This window comes from Symphalangus syndactylus, chromosome 5 (genome assembly GCF_028878055.3).
Source record: "Symphalangus syndactylus isolate Jambi chromosome 5, NHGRI_mSymSyn1-v2.1_pri, whole genome shotgun sequence".
NCBI lineage: Eukaryota > Metazoa > Chordata > Mammalia > Primates > Hylobatidae > Symphalangus > Symphalangus syndactylus.
Window position 1 is genome coordinate 56372863 of NC_072427.2, and position 18939 is coordinate 56391801.

At 42.9% G+C, this 18939-nt stretch overlaps 1 protein-coding gene across 7 annotated transcripts in view; it reads left to right on the top strand.

The window, feature by feature from the left end:
* Positions 1 to 18939, top strand: part of OTUD7A (OTU deubiquitinase 7A) — a 397910-nt gene that overhangs the window by 146620 nt on the left and 232351 nt on the right. The gene's annotated exons all lie outside the window — the stretch shown is intronic.

Here is an 18939-nt window from a genome sequence, read left to right on the forward strand (position 1 = left end):
TAAACATTTTCTGTTTGATGTGATCAAGCTTAGATCTCCCTTTCCTTTTTTCCTTCCTTCCTTTCTTCTTAGCTACACTGTTCAAGGGATTTTTTTTTAATTATGAAATTTGCTCCAGTCTTACTACTTAAGTGGGAAAAAATGCAAACACTATTTCACAAAGTGTGTGTGTGTGTGTGTGTTGATGTCTTCAAGGAGCTTTTTTATATTAGGTAATAATGGTTGATTCAATAGTGAAATTTGGGAGACAGAGACAATGCTTAAATTCAGTTTCAAGAGTCCAGAGTCATGTAGGAACTATCCAGGAATTAAGTGATGTGTACTAGAGAGGTATTAGTCAGGGCTAGAGATTTAAATTTGGAAGACACTGGTGCTTAAGTATTTAAGGCCTGATACGGAATAAGATTACAAGGGAGGAAAGTATAGATAGAGAAGAAAAAGGAGCTCAACACGGAGTCTTGGGCACTTGAATATTCATAGGTTAAGAAAGGCAGAACCAAAAAAAAACTCTGTCTAGCTCAGGGTTGAGGACTGCATTAGAATTATAAATCTGAGAGTCATCAGTATAGAGATGTTTGAGTCCATGGGAATGAATGAAGATACTTTCAATTAGTTTAAGTTAGATACAGTAACACATAGCTCTCAGATCTCGGCAGCTCAAACCACAAAGGTTTATTTTCTGCTCCTGGTGCACAGGGAAGTCAGGGCTTGCTACATGCCATTGTCCTCCAGGCTGATGGAGCGCTGCCATCAGGAGGTCACCAGGCTTAGGGGCAGGAGGAAGAGAAGGACTGGAGAGGTGAGCACTGGCAGTTAAATGCATCCACTTAAAATGACACCTGCCACTTATATTTCATTGGTCAAAGCAAGTTACAGATCCACGTGTAGCTCTGGGGAGGCCAGGAGCTGCAATTCTTCTGAGTGCCCAGAAGCAGAAGAAAAGTGGATATTAGTGAACAGTTTTAATGCCCACCACAGTCTACCCTTCTGGTCAACGAATATTTGATTCAGTCTTTTTGTTACACAAATATCAAAGGTAGTGGGAGCCATCCTAAAGTCTCATCAGCCTCAAAGTCACGGGCTTCTGCGTGATGCCCAGTGGTCTCTTTGTAAGATGCAGATATAGCTTCTTTGAGTCTGGAGACCCATGGGCTAAATAAACGAAGAAGTTAGCTGATGCCACACAACCATGCAGTCATACCCACACAACAACATGCAGTAGTAGAACAGGAATGGAATAACTGGGAGACAGGTGACAGTCAACGGCCATAGAAACCCTGAAATTCCGCTGGGCAGAGGCTGCGAGGTCCCGTCACCCTTGGTCGTTCAGTTTCCCAGCAGGGCAGGGGCTTCACCATCTCCTACTCTCCTGGCCTTGGCTCCTCTTTGGAGAATAGGGCACTAAAAAGACCCTGGCATCCTTGCAAGCTGGCAGCTTTCTCAGCCTGCTTCCTACCTGTAGTCTGTGTGGGGGCCTCTGGGCTCATTTTGTGTCTGGAGCAGTCCCAGGTCTCTGCTACATGAGGCTTCTGATCCCTCTGCCCCGCAATCGCTCACAGCCCAGAGGCTTGGAATCTGGTGGGTCCCTATCAGCTGCAGGTGCCAGTTGCCATCCACATTCCTCTTGGAGATTTCAGATAAGTGGCATTTCTTTGCTTTCGTGCCCCCCACCCCTGCCCCTCTCTTGACTTAATTGTAGCTGGCTTCAACAGGAGGACCTACCCTTAAGCTCGTTTCCCTAAAACGTCATGTCTAGTTTTTCCACTGTGTGTGAGTCAGCCTTCGAACAACCATAATCCAGGGAACATTCCTTCAGGTAAAGGCTGGGTGGCCCTTTCACACTGGTTTTAGGACCCCAGCACTCCTGCCCTCGTATTCTGACTGTGAAAGATGCGATCTCAGGTGTGTGAGAGCAACTGCATGGCTCAGCTTCTATGTATGCTCCCATTCTGTGAGTAGCAGAAACAATCCCAGTTCCTTGAAGCCCCACTCCAGCTTCTATCGCCCATTCCTATCTCCTTAGGATTGCATCAAAGCCATATTGTGTATGATAAATGTGGTATTTCAAATCAGTGATGAAGGACAGATCATGTAACTGTGTAGTAACACTTGGTCATCCATGTGAAAGCAATTCACTAGGGAAACCCTTTACCCTTTACAAATGTTACTTCCAGATGTATTGAAGTGTGAACGTTTAGGAGAAAAATAACCCCAAGAACTATTACAACAAAATATCAGAGAATAGTGTTTATTTTATGGGAAGGATTTTCTAAGCAAACCCAAAACCCCACAAGCCATAGAAGAGAAACAGCACAGATTTTTTTATTTTATTTTATTTTATTATTATTATACTTTAAGTTTTAGGATACATGTGCACAATGTGCATGTTTGTTACATATGTACACATGTGCCATGTTGGTGTGCTGCACCCATTAACTCGTCATTTAGCATTAGGTATATCTCCTAATGCTATCCCTCCCCCCTCCCCCCACCCCACAACATTCCCCAGAGTATGATGTTCCCCTTCCTGTGTCCATGTGTTCTCATTGTTCAGTTCCCACCTATGAGTGAGAACATGCGGTGTTTGGTTTTTTGTCCTTGTGATAGTTTACTGAGAATGATGATTTCCAATTTCATCCATGTCCCTACAAAGGACATGAACTCATCATTTTTTATGGCTGCATAGTATTCCATGGTGTATATGTGCCACATTTTCTTAATCCAGTCTATCGTTGTTGGACATTTGGGTTGGTTCCAAGTCTTTGCTATTGTGAATAGTGCCACAATAAACATACGTGTGCATGTGTCTTTATAGCAGCATGATTTATAGTCCTTTGAGTATATACCCAGTAATGGGATTGCTGGGTCAAATGGTATTTCTAGTTTTAGATCCCTGAGGAATCACCACACTGGCTTCCACAATAGTTGAACTAGTTTACAGTCCTACCAACAGTGTAAAAGTATTCCTGTTTCTCCACATCCTTTCCAGCACCTGTTGTTTCCCGACTTTTTAATGATCGCCATTCTAACTGGTGTGAGATGGTATCTCATTGTGGTTTTGATTTGCATTTCTCTGATGGCCAGTGATGATGAGCATTTTTTCATGTGTTTTTTGGCTGCATAAATGTCTTCTTTTGAGAAGTGTCTGTTCATGTCCTTCGCTCACTTTTTGATGGGATTGTTTGTTTTTTTCTTGTAAATTTGTTTGAGTTCATTGTAGATTCTGGATATTAGCCCTTTGTCAGATGAGTAGGTTGCGAAAATTTTCTCCCATTTTGTAGGTTGCCTGTTCACTCTGATGGTAGTTTCTTTTGCTGTGCAGAAGCTCTTTAGTTTAATGAGATCCCATTTGTCGATTTTGGCTTTTGTTGCCATTGCTTTTGGTGTTTTAGATGTGAAGTCCTTGCCCATGCCTATGTCCTGAATGGTAATGCCTAGGTTTTCTTCTAGGGTTTTTATGGTTTTAGGTCTAACATGTAAGTCTTTAATCCATCTTGAATTAATTTTTGTATAAGGTGTAAGGAAGGGATCCAGTTTCAGCTTTCTACATATGGCTAGCCAGTTTTCCCAGCACCATTTATTAAATAGGGAATCCTTTCCCCATTGCTTGTTTTTGTCAGGCTTGTCAAAGATCAGATAGTTGTAGATATGCGGCATCATTTCTGAGGGCTCTGTTCTGTTCCATTGGTCTATATCTCTGTTTTCGTACCAGTACCATGCTGTTTTGGTTACTGTAGCCTTGTAGTATAGTTTGAAGTCAGGTAGCGTGATGCCTCCAGCTTTGTTCTTTTGGCTTAGGATTGACTTGGTGATGCAGGCTCTTTTTGGGTTCCATATGAACTTTAAAGTAGGTTTTTCCAATTCTGTGAAGAAAGTCATTGGTAGCTTGATGGGGATGGCATTGAATCTATAAATTACCTTGGGCAGTATGGCCATTTTCACGATATTGATTCTTCCTACCCATGGGCATGGAATGTTCTTTCATTTGTTTGTATCCTCTTTCATTTCATTGAGCAGTGGTTTGTAGTTCTCCTTGAAGAGGTCCTTCACATCCCTTGTAAGTTGGATTCCTAGGTATTTTATTCTCTTTGAAGCAATTGTGAATGGGAGTTCATTCATGATTTGGCTTTCTGTTTGTCTGTTATTGGTGTATAAGAATGCTTGTGATTTTTGTACATTGATTTTGTATCCTGAGACTTTGCTGAAGTTGCTTATCAGCTTAAGGAGATTTTGGGCTGAGACAATGGGGTTTTCTAGATATACAATCATGTCATCTGCAAACAGGGACATTTTGACTTCCTCTTTTCCTAATTGAATACCCTTTATTTCCTTCTCCTGCCTGATTGCTCTGGCCAGAACTTCCAGCACTATGTTGAATAGGAGCGGTGAGAGAGGGCATCCCTGTCTTGTGCCAGTTTTCAGAGGGAATGCTTCCAGTTTTTGCCCATTCAGGATGATGTTGGCTGTGGGTTTGTCATAGATAGCTCTTATTATTTTGAGATACGTCCCATCAATACCTAATTTATTGAGAGTTTTTAGCATGAAAGGTTGTTGAATTTTGTCAAAGGCCTTTTCTGCATCTATTGAGATAATCATGTGGTTTTTGTCTTTGGTTCTGTTTATATGCTGGATTACCTTTATTGATTTGCGTATGTTGAACCAGCCTTGCATCCCAGGGATGAAGCCCACTTGATCATGGTGTATAAGCTTTTTGATGTGCTGCTGGATTCGGTTTGCCAGTATTTTATTGAGGATTTTTGCATCAATGTTCATCAAGGATATTGGTCTAAAATTCTCTTTTTTTGTTGTGTCTCTGCCCGGCTGTGGTATCAGGATGATGCTGGCCTCATAAAATGAGTTAGGGAGGATTCTCTCTTTTTCTATTGATTGGAATAGTTTCAGAAGGAAGGATACCAGCTCCTCCTTGTACCTGTGGTAGAATTTGGCTGTGAATCCATCTGGTCCTGGACTCTTTTTGGTTGGTAAGCTATTGATTATTGCCACAATTTCAGAGCCTGTTATTGGTCTATTCAGAGATTCAACTTCTTCCTGGTTTAGTCTTGGGAGGGTGTATGTGTCCAGGAATTTATCCATTTCTTCTAGATTTTCTAGTTTATTTGTGTAGAGGTGTTTGTAGTATTCTCTGATAGTAGTTTGTATTTCTGTGGGATCTGTGGTGATATCCTCTTTATCATTTTTTATTGCATCTATTTGATTCTTCTCTCTTTTCTTCTTTATTAGTCTTGCTAGTGGTCTATCAATTTTGTTGATCCTTTCAAAAAACCATCTCCTGGATTCACTAATTTTTTGAAGGGTTTTTTGTGTCTCTATTTCCTTCAGTTCTGCTCTGATTTTAGTTATTTCTTGCCTTCTGCTAGCTTTTAAACGTGTTTGCTCTTGCTTTTCTAGTTCTTTTAATTGTGATGTTAGGATGTCAATTTTGGATCTTTCCTGCTTTCTCTTGTGGGCATTTAGTGCTATAAATTTCCCTCTACACACTGCTTTGAATGTGTCCCAGAGATTCTGGTATGTTGTGTCTTTGTTCTCGTTGGTTTCAAAGAACATATTTATTTCTCCCTTCGTTTTGTTATGTACCCAGTAGTCATTCAGGAGCAGGTTGTTCAGTTTCCATGTAGTTGAGCAGTTTTGAGTGAGTTTCTTAATCCTGAGTTCTAGTTTGATTGCACTGTGGTCTGAGAGACAGTTTGTTGTAATTTCTGTTCTTCTACATTTGCTGAGGAGTGCTTTACTTCCAACTATGTGGTCCATTTTGGAATAGGTGTGGTGTGGTGCTGAAAAAAATGTATATTCTGTTGATTTGGGGTGGAGAGTTCTGTAGATGTCTATTAGGTCCACTTGGTGCAGAGCTGAGTTCAGTTCATGGATATCCTTGTTAAATTTCTGTCTGGTTGATCTGTCTAATGTTGACAGTGGGGTGTTAAAGTCTCCCATTATTATTGTGTGGGGGTCTAAGTCTCTTTGTAGGTCACTCAGGACTTGCTTTATGAATCTGGGTGCTCCTGTATTGGGTGCATATATATTTAGGATAGTTAGCTTTTCTTGTTGAATTGATCCCTTTACCATTATGTAATGGCCTTCTTTGTCTCTTTTGATCTTTGTTGGTTTAAAGTCTGTTTTATCAGAGACTAGGATTGCAACCCTTGCCGTTTTTTGTTTTCCATTTGGTTGGTAGATCTTCCTCCATCCTTTTATTTTGAACCTCTGTGTGTCTCTGCATGTGAGATTGGTTTCCTGAATACAGCACACTGATGGGTCTTGACTCTTTATCCAATTTGCCAGTCCATGTCTTTTTAATTGGAGCATTTAGTCCATTTACATTTAAAGTTAATATTGTTATGTGTGAATTTGATCCTGTCATTATGATGTTAGCTGGTTATTTTGCTCGTTAGTTGATGCAGTTTCTTCCTAGCCTTGATGGTCTTTACAATTTGGCATGATTTTGCAGTGGCTGGTACTGGTTGTTCCTTTCCATGTTTAGTGCTTCCTTCAGGAGCTCTTTTAGGGCAGGCCTGGTGATGACAAAATCTCTCAGCATTTCCTTGTCTGTAAAGTATTTTATTTCTCCTTCACTTATGAAGCTTAGTTTGGCTGGATATGAAATTCTGGGTTGAAAATTCTTTTCTTTAAGAATGTTGAATATTGGCCCCCACTCTCTTCTGGCTTGTAGAGTTTCTGCCAAGAGATCAGCTGTTAGTCTGATGGGCTTCCCTTTGTGGGTAACCTGACCTTTCTCTCTGGCTGCCCTTAACATTTTTTTCTTCATTTCAACTTTGGTGAATCTGACAGTTATGTGTCTTGGAGTTGCTCTTCTCGAGGAGTATCTTTGTGGCATTCTCTGTGTTTCCTGAATCAGAATGTTGGCCTGCCTTTCTAGATTGGGGAAGTTCTCCTGGATAATATCCTGCAGAGTGTTTTCCAACTTGGTTCCATTCTCCCCGTCACTTTCAGGTACACCAATCAGATGTAGATTTGGTCTTTTCACATAGTCCCATATTTCTTGGAGGCTTTGTTTGTTTCTTTTTGTTCTTTTTTTCTCTAAACTTCCCTTCTCGCTTCATTTCATTCATTTCATCTTCCATCACTGATACCCTTTCTTCCAGTTGATTGCATTGGCTCCTGAGGTTTCTGCATTCTTCACGTAGTTCTTGAGCCTTGGCTTTCAGCTCCATCAGCTCCTTTAAGCACTTCTCTGTATTGGTTATTCTAGTTATACATTCGTCTAAATTTTTTTCAAAGTTTTTAACTTCTTTGCCTTTAGTTTGAATTTCCTCCTGTAGCTCAGAGTAGTTTGATCGCCTGAAGCCTTCTTCTCTCAACTCGTCAAAGTCATTCTCCATCCAGCTTTGTTCCGTTGCTGGTGAGGAACTGCGTTCCTTTGGAGGAGGAGAGGCGCTCTGCTTTTTAGAGTTCCAGTTTTTCTGCTCTGTTTTCTCCCCATTTTTGTGGTTTTATCTACTTTTGGTCTTTGATGATGGTGATGTACAGATGAGTTTTTGGTGTGGATGTCCTTTCTGTTTGTTAGTTTTCCTTCTAACAGACAGGACCCTCAGCTGCAGGTCTGTTGGAATTTGCTAGAGGTCCACTCCAGACCCTGGTTGCCTGGGTATCACCAGCGGTGGCTGCAGAACAGCGGATTTTCGTGAACCGCAAATACTGCTGTCTGATCGTTCCTCTGGAAGTTTTGTCTCAGAGGAGTACCCAGCCGTGTGAGGTGTCAGTCTGCCCCTACTGGGGGGATGCCTGGGGGTCAGGGTTCAGGGACCCACGTGAGGAGGCAGCCTGCCCGTTCTCAGATCTCCAGCTGCGTGCTGGGAGAACCACTACTCTCTTCAAAGCTGTCAGACAGGGACATTTAAATCTGCAGAGGTTACTGCTGTCTTTTTGTCTGTCTGTGCCCTGCCCTGAGAGGTGGAGCCTACAGAGGCAGACAGGCCTCCTTGAGCTGTGGTGGGCTTCACCCAGTTCGAGCTTCCCTGCTGCTTTGTTTACCTAAGCAAGCCTGGGCAATGGCGGGTGCCCCTCCCCCAGCCTCCCCTCCCCCAGCCTCGCTGCAGCCTTGCAGATTGATCTCAGACTGCTGTGCTAGCAATCAGCGAGACTCCGTGGGTGTAGGACCCTCTGAGCCAGGTGCAGGTTATAATCTCCTGGTGTGCCGTTTTTTAAGCCCGTCAGAAAAGTGCAGTATTAGGGTGGGAGTGACCCGATTTTCCAGGTGCCGTCTGTCACCCCTTTCTTTGACTAAGAAAGGGAACTCCCTGACCCCTTGCACTTCCCGCGTGAGGCAGTGCCTTGCCCTGCTTCGGCTCACGCACGGTGCACTGCACCCACTGTTGTGTGCCCACGGTCTGGCATTCCCTAGTGAGATGAACCTGGTACCTCAGATGGAAGTGCAGAAATCACCCGTCTTCTGCGTCACTCGCGCTGGGAGCTGTAGACCAGAGCTGTTCCTATTCAGCCATCTTGGCTCCACCCCTTCCAATCAGCACAGATTTTATTTCACTAAATTTTCAACTTCTGTAGGGAAAATCATTTTTTAAAATGAAAAGACAAGCCACCAATGATAATGTAATGCCCGTAATACACAGAGTGCCTCAGATCAATAAGAAAAATGAGCAAGTAAAATTAATCAGGAAATATATACATAGGCAGTTCACCAAAGAAGAAATACAAATAGCCCATAAACATGTGAAAAGTTAACCAGCTCCATGAATAATCAGAGGAGAGCCAATTAACAACAACAAAACTCTGAGGTACCACGTTTTGCTTACTATGTTGGCAAACAAAATAATGAAGATGTCCAGTCTTGGCGAGGGTGTGGGGAGACGGCACTCACTTGGCTAGTGACTCGTGATGCGTTACTTGGTATATGGTCCTTGAAGGATAATATGGCAGTTTCTGTCTAACTTTAACATGCAATTCCATTTTGACCCAGCAACTCCACTTGCAGGATTTTTTTTCTACAGCAACTTCTGCCTCTGCAGGCTAAGAGAGTCAGACAAGTGTCCCAATTTTACTTTTGTTTTGTAGTAGGAAGACAAAGCCCATGAAACAAAAATGGTTAAAGGAATCACAGTACATCTACAGAAGGCAAAGCAATGCAGCAAGTCGGGGGAAATGAATTAGCTCTCTCTGGTGACACAGAGAAATATCTATGGCATAGGAGAAACAAATCACCCAAGAACATATCATATGATCTTAATTATATCATTGAAAAAGTTGAGGGCTTGAGTGTAAAGGGAAAGTCCAAAAGGATGTATGACTTGCGTTTCTTTCTCTCGGCAAGGCTGGCCTCCTAGCTGAAGTGGCCAATTTCATGGGCAAAGGGGGAGGCAGGGGCGGGTGGGGTGGGGAATGGTACGTATACTTTTAGAAGGCAGCAGGGCAATTGTGCCCCATGTAGCACTGGCACCACAAGCAAGGGCAGATTGTGTGGTGAGGTGGGACAGCACCTCCAGAGCTGCGCCATCAGCTGAGTAGTTGGCTGGCAGGCCTCCAGGCCTACTCCAACAGCTTCAATCCCTTGCCACGTGGCCATCCCGAGTTCTCAGGCTCTGCAGGGGCTGCCCTCCTTTCTGGCTGGGCTCCAGGTCCTTGCCTCCTTCACCTCCTTGCCCTCCTGCGTCCTATCTTCCACTCTCCTGACTTCTGCCCCATGGTCCTCATGGTGGAATCACTGTCCTAGCTAGTAGGAAGGACTACTGGTCATCTTTCCAGCAACGCTGAGGCGCTCTTGAGGGCTCCAGCCAGTAACATCTTCCCTGCTCTCTTCCCATCCACACTGCTATCAGGGGGCTAAGAGGATTTGGGTCACAGCTGCCCAGGCAATCAGACAGGCCAGGGACTCAGAACTTTCCTTTTTGACAGCCAGTTGGAAGTCCCGTGGCCTCTTTGTGTATCGCTGTCTCTGGGATGTAATCTTATATTGTCTAGGCCTCTGTTTTGCCAACTGTAAAGACCACGAAGTGGACAAGGACCACTGTGCTGGGGACCTTTCAATCCAAACATCCTGCAGCTAGCCTGGCTCCTTAGCAGTTCCTCCCGGGCCCTGGGTGGTGGCAATTCTGCTGGCTCTGGTCACTCCCTGGGCCGCAGTGGTCCTGCCTGCATTCCATCCATCTTCAAACCAGCATCCCCAGGCCGCTTTCTGTGATGAACCTTGTCTCCCTAACAGGGCCACCATTCCATGCAAACTGTCACTCCATGCCACGTGGCTGTGCATTGAAACTGGCAGTGCATTCAGGAGTGTGTTTGCAAACCTGCAATTTCCAGCGAGTGACAGCATTTGGAGTCAGTCAGTGGGCACCCGTCTGTTCTCTGAGAAGCTGCCCATTTTCTGAGAGATCTGTGAATATCTACCAAGAAGCCTTGTGTAATAGCCATAGAATATATACCTGTGTGGACCCAGACAGCTTGGTTTTCTCTAGATGGGAGCTGTGGCAGCCGTGGAAACTTCAGGGCCATTCCTGCGTGGCTGAGGTGAGGAAGGACTGACTGTGTCCACACCAATCAGAGCTCATCCTACACCCTCTCCCAGTCCCTGCCAGAGATTCCCTTGACCTCCGAGGGATCGGGGGCCCTTCACTCCCTATGGTATGTCTGGCTCAATAGCCAGAACCTGCAAGGGCTGATGAGGCTGTGCCACAGACTGCGTGCCACTCTGCCTTCATGGCACAGTCCCGGCAGATCCTCCCTTAGTCTACAGCACACAAGCAGACCCCGCCTCTTCTCCTTCAGTTATTTATCCATTCACTCAGGCAAGCTGTCAGCAGAGTTTTACTGAGCACCGACTTCGAGCCAGACGCTGTACTGGGCATGGGAAATTGAATGAAAAAGATGCATCCCTGGGTCCGATGCGGAAGCTGCTGTGCAGCGCATTTGCCTTCAGTCCCATGACACAGCCAGGCTGTGAGGAGCAGGCATCCCTGGTCTTCTCTGTGGGATACACTCTCATAGTTTTTCAATGGTCTTCATTTAAGGTAAAATTTTAATTTTATGGGCAGAAAAAGGAAACCAACTGTTGATCACGTTTATTTAGAAATCATTACATTATTTTCTATTAGACAAAGTTCTTAATGTCTTTCTCAAAAGATGAAGGAGGAAATGAGTGATAGGGCTTTGTCTTTTTTACTTGATTTTCAACTCATTCTTTAAAAATGCTTTAAAAGGCTTACTGTGGCTGAAGACCACTGTAAGGGAGGAGAAAACAAAACCTGCATTGACAAAGGAAAGGCAGCATCTCTCTGGTGGAAATTAATCACCTAAGCCACCTACTATGACTGCACAGGAGACAAGTGGTGGCCCAAAGGCTCTGTGTGTTTACAATGTGGACATTTGAAGCAGCATCAGCATGGCCGTCACACAAACTTCATGATACTGTTCTAATGCCTTCTCCCCAAATGTAAACCATCTGCTGCCTCATACTGAAATATTGCACCCTGCTGACCTCAAAAGCAGCAAGCATTCATGTACACACATACTGCGTATCCAGACATATAGATACATAGATGTGTGCATGCAGCATACACACTGATTACATAGAGGTACAGTCATGTGTTGCTTAACCACGGGGATACAATCTGAGAAATACATTTAGGTGATTTTGTCATTGTGTGAACATAATAGAGTGTTCTTGTACAAACCTAGATGGCATAGCCTACTACATGCCTAGGCTATATGGTATAGCCTGTTGCTCCCAAGCTACCAACCTGTACAGAATGTTGCTGTACTGAATACTACAGGCAACTATAACACAATGGTAGGTATGTGTGTTTCTAAACATAGAAAAGGTATAGTAAAAATACAGCATAAAAGATAAAAATGGTACACCTATCTAGGGCACTTACCATGGCTGGAGCTTGCAGGACTGGGAGTTGCTCTGGGTGAGTCAGTGAGTGAGTGGTGAATGTGAAGGCCAGGACATTACACTGCTGTAGACTTTAGAAACACTGTGCCCTTAGGCTGCACTAAATTATTTTTAAAAATTAAGTTACTGTGCCATGATATTATCAACAGCTATGATGTCACTAGGTGATGAGAATTTTTCATTATAATCTGATAGGACCACCATTGTATATGCAGACCATTGACTGGAGCATCATGATCTATCTGCACATGACTGTAAGTAACAACTCTGTTGGATGTGGCACAGATGGAAGCTACATAAACAGTCTATACAATATGGCCAGTTCACCGGGCTCCCTGTTTGTCTTGTGAGCAATTTTAAACTCTGCCACAATTCTTTCTCTACTTTGGAGTGTTTAAATTAATTCTCCATTATATTATAATTTTCATTTTTATTAAGCCTTTACAGAGAGCAGCTGAATTTCTTAATTATTCTGTCAATACAAATTATATTAGCATTTAAGCTTAAAAGGGAAAAAATATAGTATATATGTGTCATATATATTGAAGCACCAGGAAGCTTGAGGAAGGGGACATGGGCTATCCCCAGACAGGGAGGATGGTCGAGGCCTGAGGCTGGTGTGTGTATGGTCAGAGGGGTGAGGGGACACTATCAGGGAATAGCCAGAGGGAGTGTGGCTGGTGGGGAGAAAGGGGGAGGAAGTAGTTGATATCAGAGAGGAACAGGGTATCACATCATTCAGAGCATTGTAAGATGTGGTAGGACTTGGCTTTTCTTCTGAGTAAGATGTGACGTCATTGGAGAGGCCTGGGCAGAGGGACTTAATCCAGTTCAGTTTAACAAGATCACCGTGGCTGGTGTTTGAAAACCAGAAGTCATCCTGGCAGGGCAGGGACGCTGGCAAGGAGAGAGCTGCAGTATTGCAAGGGAGGAATGACGGTGCTTGGGCGAGGATGGTGGCAGAGGAACAATGACAAGAGGAGGGCTGTCTCTTCAAATTATATTTAGAACCCAACAGGACTTGCTGATCGGCCAGATGCAGGTGTCAAAAATGTTAAAGTTGCCTCCTGCATCTTTGGTCTGAACAAATGGAAGCTTGAGGTTGCCCTGGTGAGAGATGTAGAAGATTACAGGAGAGTTTGATTTGCAAGGAAATACCAGCCTCTGCAGTGGAGTTTTGGCATGTTTACTTTCAGATGTGCATTACATGTCCAAGTTCTTGAGAAAATAAGGGGGTATGTTGGAGCCAACAGTGAAGGAGGGATTTCAGACATAACGCATGGGCGATCAATGGTGGTGCATGCCTGTGATCCCAGCACTTTGGGGGACGGAGGATCGCTTGAGTGCAGGAGTTCACGGCTACAGTGAATTATGATTGCACCACCGCACTCCAGCCTGGGCAACAGAGTAAGACTCTGTCTCTTAAATAAAAATAAAACATAGTGCCAGAACTTTCATGAACGTGAACTAATAATGCATTTCGCAGTAATGTAAAACAATGGGAAAAAATGACCAAAGATATAGATCCCAACAACAAGGTGATGAGACTCTATCTAATAGAAGCCTGTAGAACAACAGGTTATATAAAGTCAGAGGGTTTACACAGTTTTTTTTTCCTATTCACTTATTCAGCATACATGTATTGAGCTCCTCATGTGGACCAGGGAGGTGTCTTAGAAGGATAATAAAGAAATGTGAGTCACAAACCAACTGCTTATAAGCCTGAACAAACAAGCACAGTGCACAATCCATTATAACAATGGAGTCATGTGGTAGCAGCAGGATTTGGGACGGGAACATGAGAAGTTGGGGAAACTTTCTAAGTGGGCTGTTTAACAAGTGCTAGGAATTATCCAGCCAATAAGGGGGTGGTGCCATCAGAAGAGCTGCAGAGAAGCATGGTGTGTTTGCAGAACTAGCACTTCAGGAAAAAACAAGTGGCCAAAGAATGATGGGGCTTCTCTGATGAGCACTGGGACAATTTGAGCCTCAAACTACTAATTATAGTAACAGGCGATTATTTATTAAATAGGTGATGATTCTTAAGAAAAATGCATATGTTTGTATTAAAAGAAAGAAATGGATGAATAGAGAAATAAGTGGAGGAGAAGGGAAAGTGCTTTCTTATAGTGGAATGTCAGCTAATAAATGTAGGAGAAAGGAAGGAAATAGGAAGTCACCATTTGATGACCACCAAGTGCTAATTGTTGCAAACAGAAATATCATTGCATGCCAAAACCAATGGGGGAGAAATTCAATGAGAAATAGAATATTTACAAAGAGTATATCTCTGCAAGATACAAACAGAAAAATAGTAACTATTTAGGGGTGGGACCTGATGCACATCACCTTAGCCAAGAGATCAACATAAGCATCATCAACACGGACCAAGTAGACATGATTTGTCTCTGATATGGTTCACAGGGGGCAGAGCATCACTTCCACGGTATTCCTGCCAGAAATACACAACAGCGTCTAATCATGAGGCCTCACAGGGCAGACCCAGACTGGGGACATTCTACCCTAAGTAGGGTATCAGGGTTGCAGAATGATAGACTGAGCCCTGCCCAAAGATACCGTCTCACACCAGTTGGAATGGCAATCATTAAAAAGTCAGGAAACAACAGATGCTGGAGAGGATTTGGAGAAATAGGAATGCTTTTACACTGTTGGTGGGAATGTAAAGTAGTTCAACCATTGTGGAAGACAGTGTGGCGATTCCTCAAGGATCTAGAACTAGAAATACCGTTTGACTCAGCATTCCCATTACTGGGTATATACCCAAAGGTATATAAATCATTCTACTATAAAGACACATGCACACGTATGTTTATTGCAGCACTGTTCACAATAGCAAAGACTTGGGACCAACCCAAATGCCTATCAATGATAGATTGGATAAAGAAAATGTGGCACATATACACCATGGAGTACTATGCAGCCATAAAAAAGGATGAGTTCATGTCCTTTGTAGGGACATGGATGAAGCTGGAAATCATCATTTTCAACAAACTAACACAGGAACAGAAAACCAAATATCACATGTTCTCACTCATAAGTGGGAGTTGAACAATGAGAACACATGGACACAGTGAGGGAAACATCACACACTGGGGCCTGTCAGGGGTTGGGGGGCAAGGGGAGGGATAACATTAGGAGAAATACCTAATGTAGGTGACAGGTTGATGGGTGCAGCAAACCACCATGGCACGTGTATACCTATGTAACAAACCTGCACCTTTTGCACATGTACCCCAGAACTTAGAGTATAATAAAAATTTTTTAAAAGAAAAAAAATGATAGACTGAGAAACTGTTTCAGATTTTCAAAAACTAGATTAGAAACATGAAAACGAAATGCAATGTGGGATCCTGGACAGAAAACAACCATTTTGTTACAAAGGACATTGTTGGGGCAATGGATGAAACCTGAACAGTATCTGTAGAACAGACTCGTATGTGGAGAGAATGATAAATGTAAAACTTTAACCTTCGAGAGGATCTAGTTGTGAGGTATGTAGGAATTCTGTATACTATTTTTGCAACTTTTCTATATATCTGAAATTATTTCAAAATAAAATTTTAAATAAAGTAGGCAGAGTTAAAGAAGGCCTTTAATGCCACGTTACCAAGCAGGATGTGTGACTGCCCCACAGGCCACAGGCTTTGTGGCTCATCCCCACGGTGAAAGCCTCTGGGCAGCTTCAGCCAGGGAGTTCCCCATGCAGCTTCCTCCCTTTGTCCATATGCACAGATTCTGCATAGTGTAGTCCAGGTACCTAGCCCTGGGAAGTCTTCATCCTTTTGATAACTTTTAATCCGAAAAGTATCCCACTAAAATTGATAGGCCAGGTTCCATGCAGCATTCCCCATCGTTGGATTCTCATCAGATTGCCTCCAGCGTGCCTTTGAGAAGCGGTAACAAAGGTATCAGAACATGTGTTGTCTCTCCCCACTGCACATTCTCACGGGAGCCATCGCTGGTCCATGTGTGCCCACGGTCTGATGGCTCATGCTTCCCACTGTCCTGTTGCTCTCTGTGGAGGCTGTGCCCACTCACGTCATTTGCTCCCCCATCTTTGAATGCTAATGCATCCCAACAAGATGATCTCCTTTTAGAACAGAGCAAAGGTGTTAATACAAATTCCATTATTGAAATAACATATATAATATATAATCAGTATGTTAATATATTAATATTACATATAATACATAATATGTAGTATGTATTATATGATGTATATAAATATATAAAATTATATTCATATATTTTATTATATATGATACATATGTATTATGTTATATATAATAGTATTTTACATACTATTATATATAAAATATGTTTATATATAATTGTAAATCATTTTATATATATAAAAACATACATTTCTCATGCTATTATCTGATTGTTTCTTTGGGTTTCTGCCAAAAAATCATTTTTATATTTATATTATAAATTATAAACATTTTAATATGTATATGTTCGTTTTTCTATTTTTTGTAACTATCTAACTTCCTTACAAACCAGCATGAACCACAGCTCTCTATTTGCGTCTCACTGCACCACTGCTCTGTGAGCAGCACCCGTTCTTATTGTACCCTCAGAACAGCGCACAGCCTAGCACCTGTAGGAAGGACTCGATACAATTTTGTTGAATGGAAATAGCAATGTACCCTTCAAGAAAGGGTCACTTTGGAGCTAGGAAAAGGATGAAATGCTCAGAGATAAAGCAGAGGAATGTGTTGAATGGCCAGTTGACTTCATAATTTTCATTTATTTCTTCAACATGTTTTCACTGAGTGGCTGCAGCATCCCCTGAACTGTGTACTAAGGTCCCAAGGATAGAAAAGACAAAACAAGCAAGTTCCCAGAACTTAAATTCTCCAGGGAACAGAATGGCATATATGACTGGCTGGATGGATCAATGAATGGATAGATGATGTATGTAGTGTTATTACAGACAATGGTAGTGCTACAAAAGAAGTAACTGGTACTGCAGTAAAATAATGGGGAATGTAGTTCAGCAAGGAAGTCAGAGAAGGCTTCTTAGCAGTGGTGAAATTGAAGCAGACACTTGAACTAAAAGGAGGGGGAAGGGAAGCACTGTGGAAGCTCTTCCAGGTGAAGTCAATCCCAGGGCACAGAGGCCAAGGAAGCAGCAGGCTGTGTGTGGGGCACACAGAAGGCTCAGCCTGCAGTGCTGGTTCTGGACAGCCAGGCGCCATCTGAAGCTGCAGAGGTGGAACAGCGAAGTGAGGCAGGACGGATGAAGGCTTGGAAAGAAGTTTGGTCTTACTCCAGGGCAGTGGGAAGCTATTGTTGGGTTTCAAGCAAGGTAGGACGTGATATAATTTACATCTTTTGTTTTGTTTTGTTTTGTTTTGAGACAGAGTCTCACTCTGTTGCCCAGGCTGGAGTGCACTGGTGTGCTCGGCTCACTGCAACCTCCTTGAACCTCCCAGGTTCAAGCAATTCTCCTAACTCAGCCCCCTAGGTAGCAGGGAGTACAGGCGCCCACCACCATGCCTGGCTAATTTTTGTATTTTTAGTAGAGACAGAGTTTCATCATGTTGGCCAGGCTGGTCTGAAACTCCTGAGCTCAGGTGATCTGCCCGCCTTGGCCTCCGGAAGTGTTGGGATTACAGGCGTGAGCCACCACGCCTGGCCAATTTACATCTTTTAAAGATTCTTGTGGCTGTGTTGAGAAGAAATTGGAGAAAGGGGCAGACTGTGGTTTGCTGATGTTAGTAAAAATACTTAAACTAAATGAACTGATCAATAGCACACCAGCAAATGTCCAGCTGAATGCCAGTAATGCTGTTTTTCAAAAATGTGTGCTGACAGAAGTTGGAGAAGTCCTTCACAAGCTTATTTATTAGCTTTGCATAAGGGCTGTTTTATGGCCCATAGATTTTTGCGCCTCATTGTTTTTATTGAAGAATAATGTACATACAGAAAAATGCACATCAAATGTACAACTTCATGAATTATAAAAAAAATTTAAATGTGCCTTTGTATTAAATAATCACTGCCCAGCTCAAAAACTAGAACATGAGATGCAGGCATCTGCCCCCTTGAGCCTTCTCCCTATTCTTTCTCCTCTATTCAGTCTTTCCATTCTCCTGATCTCTCACCTGCAGTTTTGCCTATTTTTAAACTCGATGTGATGAATGGAATGAAATAATGTTTGCCGTGTGTACCACCAGTCCATTCATTCATACTATGCTATTCATGTACTATTTGTCCGTGTGTGAGTGTACTGTAGTTTATCCATATATTCCAATTGTCCAGTGGATGCATTGGTTATTATTTGGGCTGCTTCTAGTTCTTAGCTATAGGTGCAATGCACCTATGGCGATACTTCCCGTATTTTTTGGTGCACAGGTATACACATTTTGGTTGTGTAGGTACCGAGTGCTGAAAGTACTGGCTCACAGGGGTTGTGTAGGATGAGCTTTGGTAGATTCTGCCAAGTGGTTTTTCCAAGTTGCCTTACTAATTACACTCGCACCAGCTCCGTGGGAGGGCCCTGGTCGCGTCACATCTTTGCCAACACTCGGTATTTTCAGTTTTTGTAATTTTAGACATTCTGGTGGGTATCTAATTTTCATTTTAATTTAACTTCACTGATGACTAATAAGGTTGAGCAACTTTTCATTGATTTCTGGCCATTCAGATGTCATCTTGTGAAGTGCATGTACAAATATATTTCCATTTTGCTATTGAATTGACTGTTTATTTCTTATTAACTTCTGTGCTTATTCAGGGTACCAGTCCTTTACTGAGTCTATGGATTGCAATGATGTTTTCTCTCTGTGTAGGTTGCTTTTCACCTTCTCTAGGTTGTTTTCTAGTGTAGAGAAGTTCTTAATGTATCGACTTTATCTGTTAGGGTTTTTTGTTGTTGTCGTTACTGAGACAGAGTCTCTCCCTGTTGTCCTGGCTGGAGTGTAGTGGCACGATCTCAGCTCACTGCAACCTCTGCCTCCTGGGTTTAAGCGATTCTCCTGCCTCAGCCTACCGAGTAGCTGGGACTACACGCATGCACCACTACA